This window comes from Montipora capricornis, chromosome 10 (assembly GCF_036669925.1).
Source record: "Montipora capricornis isolate CH-2021 chromosome 10, ASM3666992v2, whole genome shotgun sequence".
Classification (NCBI taxonomy): Eukaryota; Metazoa; Cnidaria; class Anthozoa; order Scleractinia; family Acroporidae; genus Montipora; species Montipora capricornis.
Genome location: NC_090892.1, coordinates 54,275,924 through 54,284,156, shown reverse-complemented (window position 1 = coordinate 54,284,156; position 8,233 = coordinate 54,275,924). Strand labels below are relative to the sequence as shown.

At 40.1% G+C, this 8,233-nt stretch overlaps 1 pseudogene; it reads left to right on the top strand.

Moving 5' to 3' along the window:
• The window catches only part of LOC138019524 (neurexin-4-like), a 9,007-nt pseudogene extending 1,997 nt beyond the window's left edge, over window positions 1–7,010 (top strand).
• Window positions 7,011–8,233: the final 1,223 nt, after the last annotated feature.

Genomic DNA, 8,233 nt, shown 5'->3' with positions numbered 1-8,233 from the left:
GCTTCCAGAACAGCAAGAAGCTATCAAAGCATTTTTTAAGGGGACAAATGTGCTTGTAAATTTACCCACGGGTGTGATGGAGGACCATGGGCAATACTTGAACAGCATTGTATTCCAGCTATTGCATCACCGATGTAGAAGATCCAGAATTATTCAGCAAGTTTTTAAACGGAATTTTCTCGTAGTATTCGGTTCGCCCGAGTGTTTGTTGTCTACCGCTCTATGGAGGGGAATCTTCAAAGCGAAAGGTATTCGAGTGGCAATCGACGAGGCTCATTGCATAAACAGTGGTAGGTAAATTTCTCTTTCTAACACAGAAGAACGAGAATAAATCTAGGACCGCGTCCATGAATTTCTCACACCTTGTATATCCTTAGAGTTCCCTTGCAACCCGTTTGTTTCGGCGGGTCTAATTTGCAGGTCGCAGGTCGCGGGTTTGCAGGGCATTGTTTCACTAATACAGAAAGTATCCTAAACATTTCATAAAGCTAACCTTAGGCCTAAAAAACTTTTTGTTTAGGCCTAAGGTTAGCTTTTAAGAATGTTTAGGATACTTTAGATTGGTGAAACAATGACCTGCAACCCGCGACCTGCAACCTGCGACCTGCAAATATGACCCGCCGGTTTGTTTACGTCCTGCGACGCAGACTAGAGTTGCTCGTGCTATGAAGTATTTGAGCTTAAGCTTACATGTAAGTCTTACGTGTAGCCTGCTTCCACGAAGCTCAAGCTTATTTAACTGTTAGATTAATACGTCAGCGAAAATATAAACTGCGTTTGCACATTTGACGTCTGCAATGGTTTTAATAAAACACAATCAGGTTGAAGGGAAATTCAAAACGCACTTCCAGTAATTCGTTGAGTCTGTTGGGGGTCCAGAACAAGGATCTTTGCGCTGCTTTGCAGACGGTACTAACCGGGGTTTGTTTACCTCTGTGACGCAGGCTAGGATACGTGGTGGACGGGCAAGTTCGATTTGAATACGCTACGTGTGGATTGAAATCTTTTTTACTCTAGAAAAAAAAGTTGCGGGATTTAAAATATCCGATACGTGTTGACGGGGCATAATTCGAATCACACGAATCACATAAAATTCACACACAACGCATTGTAACAGTTGGTTTACAAGTGAGGCCAATAACCACATTAACACCCGTCTACAGAAAAAAGACCAAAACAGGGCTTTTACTCTATTATCAGAGCCATGTGGACAACAGATATAAACGATCGCTAGTAGGAACTATGCTTGATCGCGCTAAACGCTTGTCATCCTAACCGGACGTCTTCTCCAAAGAAGCCATGATCTAAGAAAAATGTTTCTGAAATTGAAATATCCTGAAATACTTATTGATTCTACTTTTAAGAGACTTCACGCCTCCCAAGACCAAAACCAAAACCGTATTAAGCCAGTCGACAGCCCTATACGAACAACCTTGCCTTTCAAAGATCAGGAATCCGCCGACTCTGTACGCAGGCAACTAAGCGACCCTAGAAAGAAAATCGATCGTGTATTACAGCCAGTTTTTACAAGTAGGAAAATATCTGAAGAATTGAAAGTTAGTACCGAAACAAAGCCCTCACTTGTAAACCAACAATGCGTTGTGTATGAATTTCAATGTAATTCGTGAATGTGATTCGAATTATATAGGCTACACGAGCGTCATCTCCACTTGCGCATTGAGGAGCATAAATATTCCGTCATCGGTAACACCAGAAGGACAAGCACACCCAGAGATTAAACAATCTTCACGAGCAATTTACCACCTTAAAGAAATGCCGGGGAAAGTTTGAGTGCCTTATTTATGAGACGCTTTTAATAAGGAAAAAGATACCGACTCTGAACACTCCAAATGAGTTCATTCCAGCGAACATGTTTATTTAAATTTTGTTCATTCTTATGTTTATGCCCGCCTCAATTATTCTAATGTATTTTCCCACTCTCTATCCTTTACATAACGTTACCTAACATACAATAATTTGTATTGAGAATGGTGACATGTCGTTGCCGAAACGTCATGTTTTATCTCGCTACTCTTTATTCTAAACTAAACTTACTTAGCAAAAAAATACTATAATCGCTGAAAGAGATGGGTGGATGATTTAGCTGAAAAGAGGAGGAGAATATTTGTAGAAAAAAATTAGCATTGAGCTAAGGCTTACCAGGTACGAAACAAACTAATTTTACGAAGAAAAAACTTGACCCATTTGTTCTCGTAGGTGGTGGAGCGATTACTGCGGAGAGCTATCTGTTTTTCAATTTGGATAATTGTAGTCAGTTTACTATTGAAGGCGGACATACACGGGGAGCTCCACCTAATTTGCAAGAATAAAGATGACGAGCATCTTGCAAGTAGAGAAACAAGATCAATATCTGCACGAGTAGGGACTTTTGACAGCCCCATCAAATGAAGATCTGAGAGCACAAAATCATTCACAAGACCCCTTTGAAAGAGGAATTGTTTAACACCTTTCCAAAAACCTTGTGTTATGGAACAGTTCAGGAAAAGATGAGTTTCTCGTTCACAAAAGCAACTTTTATCTGATTGTACAAGGTTGATTATCTTCAGAAAATCATTTGCGGCAATCTTCCGATGTAAAAACTTAAATGAAAGGTTCTTATTTTGGTGAGGGGCGTACATTTCAAAGCAATTGAGTATGCTACTTTCCATTCTACATAGTCGTTCTGAACACGAAGGTGGGGGAGTTCTTTTCTTGAGAAGAGAAGTGTAGATAAAATTATTGACCTTGCGTGTAAAGGAATTTGTCCTAAGCAGCCTGTGTACGTGAATGGACAGAATCCAAGTGAGGCCTAACGACACTGTGCATATGAGGGAAGAAGAGCCTTCGCTGATCCACGGCATCAGGAACTTCTTACGCATCACCCGAGGACAGATAAAATATCTGATCTCGGTGGGAATCGAACCATGACCTTCGGATTAGCTCACCGTTGCTCTACCGACTGAGCTCTCAAGGCCAGACAGGAGCAGTGTATGGGAGTTTGAGGACAAATTAAATCGGCTCGGCCCAGCCCAATGACTTCAAGTAAGGCCTAACGCCACTGTGCATATGAGGAATTAAGATGCCGATGTTGTGGATCAGCATTTTCCTTTCACAATACCCCTCTCCCGCATCGGAGTACTGTGGAGCTTCCTCATAAACGTTTTTGAAGCTGAAAGAACTCCATAAATTCTAAGCATTTTAGTTCTTGAAAATTGGTCCTCAAATCGTCATACCTAAGGAGGGTACCATTTTCGTCTAGTAAGTGAAAAATTTTTCTAATGCCGTGGCTCGACCAATGTTTTTGGAATACGGGCCGGTCATTTATCACCGATGTTTGCATCCGTAACAGCCGCGACTTTAGAAAAATGGGATGTAACTCGGCTCAGGTTTCTAGGACCTCACGGATAAAGGAATTAGTTATCCCTAGCATAGGGATGTCGTCTTTGTGAAGGTTACACGAGAAAATTAGAAGGGGTTACGTTTATGCAAACGTTGGCCGTGTAGCACTTACATTTTAACATAATTAACTATGAAAGCCTGGGGTGATGTGAAGTGCTATTTTACTACCCATGTAAACCATGTTAGCGTTAGCCCTACTAATGGAAATGGGCCCACTCAAGGACAGAGAAAAACTCTGACCAGCCTGAGGGTGGGAATTGAAGTGCTAACAGTGACATGATTTACGTGGGTAGTAACATAGCACTTCACATCACCCTTTCATAGTTAATTCTGTGGAAATATAAGTGCTACACGGCCAACGTTTGCATAAACGTAACCCCTTGTACTTGTACATATTCATTGCCGTGAATTTGACATCTTCAATTCCCACGACTTTCTCCCGTCTGACCTTGTAGCTCAGTCGGTAGAGCAGCGGTAATCTAACCCGAAGGTCGTGGGTTCAATTCCCTTCCTGGTCAGGGGTTTTTCTGTCCTTTAGTGGGCCCATTTCCACTAGTAGGGCTAAAGCTCACATGGTTTACATGGGTAGAATATAGCACTTCACATCACCCTCTCATAGTTAATTCTACACGAGAAAATTGCCTCTCCTCCATATTTCTTTAAACTTTCATCAAAAGCAAATTTCCACTTCCCCCTATTAGTCGGATCAAGGTATTTCTTGATCCAGGAGACTTAAGAGATTGATTAAACGTGTTTATATCGATCATCTTGAGGCCGCCCTCATCTTAGACCTTGGTTATGTGCATTGTTTTGATCTTGTCGCCTTTGCCGTCCCACAGAAAATCGAAAAGAAGTTTATTGACTTTTTGTAATGCCTCATGGGAGGCTTTTTGGTAGGGGCGTTAAAATATAGACAAGTTGGGAAAGCAGTAGACTTTTAATGAGAGTGATTTTTGCCAATTAAAGTAAGCCTTCTCAACTGCCATAATTCGATCACATTTTTTTATTATTTTTGTAATCCTTTCATCGTAATTGGAACGGACCATTACATTTCTGTCTGCTGCGAACCAATCGCCAAATGTAAAAACTTGTTCCTTCACCCACGAGATATCTGGTTCTTTTGCTGAACCCACTCAAAGCACTTTGAGGCCAGAGATAATTTGAAATCTGTCCAAAACTTTTACTTCGTATAGAAAGGAGGCGTCTAAGCCGTCGAGAACAGTAGAGTGCTCTTAGGAGGACTCGCATTTGTTTTCCAAGTATGCCCGTGTCACTGACAGATAAACATCTCTTCTCATTCGTTTACCGGGCTAAAAACTTTCCCGTTGCTATCAGAACTTGAATAGTTAACAATTATTCGCCGAAGTAGTGGAGGTGGCTAATGGTGGATAGCCATTGACACTGAGATGACTACGGTTGTTTTAGTATAATACAAAAACAATGAGATAATATAGCTCAAAAACATGATATTAACTCATTTATTCCTGCAACAATTACAACATTTTCGGGCGCAAATCCCGGCCGCGTAAGGTGCTCGGAGGTGAATAGCAAAGGATATTTGGAGTTTAAATAGCTAAAATCAGAGCGCGTCTTCAACGCTATCCAGTGTCTTAGTGTTTATTAAATTCCGATATTACTTTCTTCGATTTTGGGACTTTGATTCGAACAATTCGCAAAATCGATGCTTGAGCCTTCTTAAACGTATGCCAACATACTGCAGCAATTCAAATCTGACGTTAGTTTTGTCATCTTACAAAACTTGGGCAAATCCTATGAATGTGCCTTTCAAATCTTGACTTCACAAAATAGCACTTCGTTATCGACTTCTCTCACTCTTCAACGTATACTTTAAACCAACCAACAAACAATCAATCAACCATTCATCAGCTTTGTTTTGCGGTATCATGACTCACTGAAGCAGTTTAAATATTCCCCGTGTTTCTTACCAGTAGCATTCGTTTTTTGTTTCAGAATCCCTGCAGCAGCAGCCCGTGTCTGAATGGTGGAACATGTCAAGCCGGATTTACTACTAAAGGATTTCGATGCCTTTGTACCAACGGCTCCTATGGAATTAAATGCGAGATAGGTAAGTTACAAACGCTGATTTTGATTTGCAAGCAAACTGAAACACTTATTAGGATAACAGACAACGCAGATGTCGGAAAATCTGCTGTTAAATTTATCACGTAACCACAGATATAACAAAATTGCTTTCTTCCTTTACAAATATTTTATTTCCTTGGTTAGTTTCTTACTTAGCTTTGCAAATAGCCAAACTCTGAAGTTTAAGTGCTCGATGCTGGCAGTGACAAGATCATGATGACTAGCATTGGAAGCTAAAGAAATTTCCGTCTCAGTTGCAATTTTTCTTGCGAACAGTATCCGTCTATTGAGGCTCGGACTTACTCACACCTTACTGAAGCTGCTATCTACACTGGGTGAAGTAATTCGTAGTTTCTATAATTAACAGATGCCCCCATAAGCCTCTTTTTGTGTTGTTTGACCTTACGGAATAAAAATCAAGAAGTTACCAGGCGAGGGTGTCTGACAAGTCTCAGTTTGGTATATTATGATTTTTCCTTCAGCAAAATCTTGCAGCCAATTGAAACGAATGGATCCTGCAGCAGATAGTGGAGTTTACATCATCGATCCTGATGGCAATGGAAACTTAGCGCCATTTAAAGTCACCTGCAACATGACTGAAAAGAATGGAGTCGGCGTGACAATCATCAGTCACGACAGTGAGAAGAGAACGCATGTCAAGGGATATGAACGAGCTGGTAGTTACTCACGTAACATTCAGTACACTGGAACAAATCTGTCTCAGCTAGCGATGCTCACCAGAGTCTCCTTACACTGTGAACAGTTTATTAAGTACGAGTGTCATCATGCTCGGATTTTCCACAACGAAAAGATAGTAGGATGGTGGGTGTCACGTGACTCGAAGAAATGACGTATTGGAATGGAGCATCTGGTAATAAAAAGTGCGCGTGTGGGATGACCAACTCATGCGCAAAGCCCAGGTTAGGTTGTAACTGTGATGAGAATGACAACGTCTGGCGTGAAGACAGCGGTCACCTCACTAACAAGACTCTGCTTCCAGTTAAACAGCTGAGGTTTGGAGATACTGAAGGCCGAAACGAGGAAGGGTACCACACACTGGGAAAATTCAAATGCTATGGAACAGCATGATCTCATGCAAGCGATCTTGCTTCACAGTATTTATCACGGTTTAATAAAAACTGAGACACTGTCACTCATAATGCTGATAAAATTGGATGGCACATAGTATATCCACACAAAAAAAAATCCACCAAAATAAAACAAAACAGAAACATAGAACGACAGAAGAGAAATTTAAAAAAACCCAAGGGATGCATGAATGGACCAAACGCAAGGTTAAAGCAACAAGGAGCTTCTTGAGATGGCTTGAATGGGTCAACTTAATCTTAGCTAAGGAATATAGATAAGCCGAAGTTTCGTGCATTTTCTCCGCTATTTCTACGTAGAAACTATGCATCTCATCTTCACCTAACAGTAACTTGAAATTTCTAGATAGCGTATCACTTATTAACTGTATACATACTAATAAAATCTGGACAAAAATTGAATAGTTTTGGGGAGTATTGAAGGATTTTGCAGCTTTTAAATGGTTTGAGACAAATCTATCTATCCGATATGTAAGGTCAGCTCATGTAACAACAGCACATCAGATAGAAGCAATCCTACCAATAGCGCTTTGCACTAATGACGTCGTGGAATTATAGACCCCTAAGAGACTCAGACAAACAAAGACCAGGCTGTAAGAGTCACAAGAAAAATAAGGCATAATATTCCCTTCAAGTGATGTCGACCAATTTTCTGGCTCAATTCTCGAGAGAGAACCAGAACTATACACAATTGAGCAGACAGAACAGTGTTGAAGAGCGCCTCTCAGCAATTTTCACCTAAGACCGTGCAAGACAAAAAAAAAATCGAAAATTGCCAAACTTTGTCACAATAAAGTACTACCAAAACCATTTTTAGAAAAATATGTTTTAGTTTGTTTCGATAATTATTTTATCTGGACGGCGACTTTTTCGGTATGGGGCCTTGTGCGCGAGTGAAAACTCCAAAATGTTGCTTGTTTGAATCGCTATTTTTGAAATAACGAATGAGTAACTTGAAAACCAAAACAACATGGCACAACTAGAGTAATTCCTTCACCCTTTAGCGCTGTTAACGGTACAATATACCAAAACTGGAATTTTTGACCAAATTTTAATCTTTAAATCTTAACTTTTTTTACATTGATTACAGAGTGCCAAATTTGTACGAAATTCGACTGTCAAAAAGCATCCTGGTACATGTCTTTCTCAAACGGGACCATATTCATCGAAATAAGCACTGTTTCTGCTGCAATTAAATTCAATAAAATTTTTGGGTAAATCAAACGGAAGATTTCAACATGCTGTTTGTCAACAAAAGTCGACCTTTGACCACCAAAGCGGAAGCGAGGTACATTGAAATCACATTTTATTCACTGAATAATTCGAGTATTTAGGTTTACTGGAACTACTGTAGGTAAAATGGAACGTGTCATTGAAATTTAACTGTTTTGGTTTAAGAGTGACATATCCGGTAATTATAAAAATAACTGACCTAAAAATTTGCATACTAGTAAGATTCATTCCATTCCATATTTTTACGCAAACAAGTTTCCTTAATTCACTTTCTGAACATACCTGCAAAACAAACAAAGAAAGGTATCCCCCTTTATATAAGTATACGCTGGTTGGATTTTCCTCGAAGCCCTCAAACGACCATCGAACCTGAGTCGAACGCTTTGTGACGT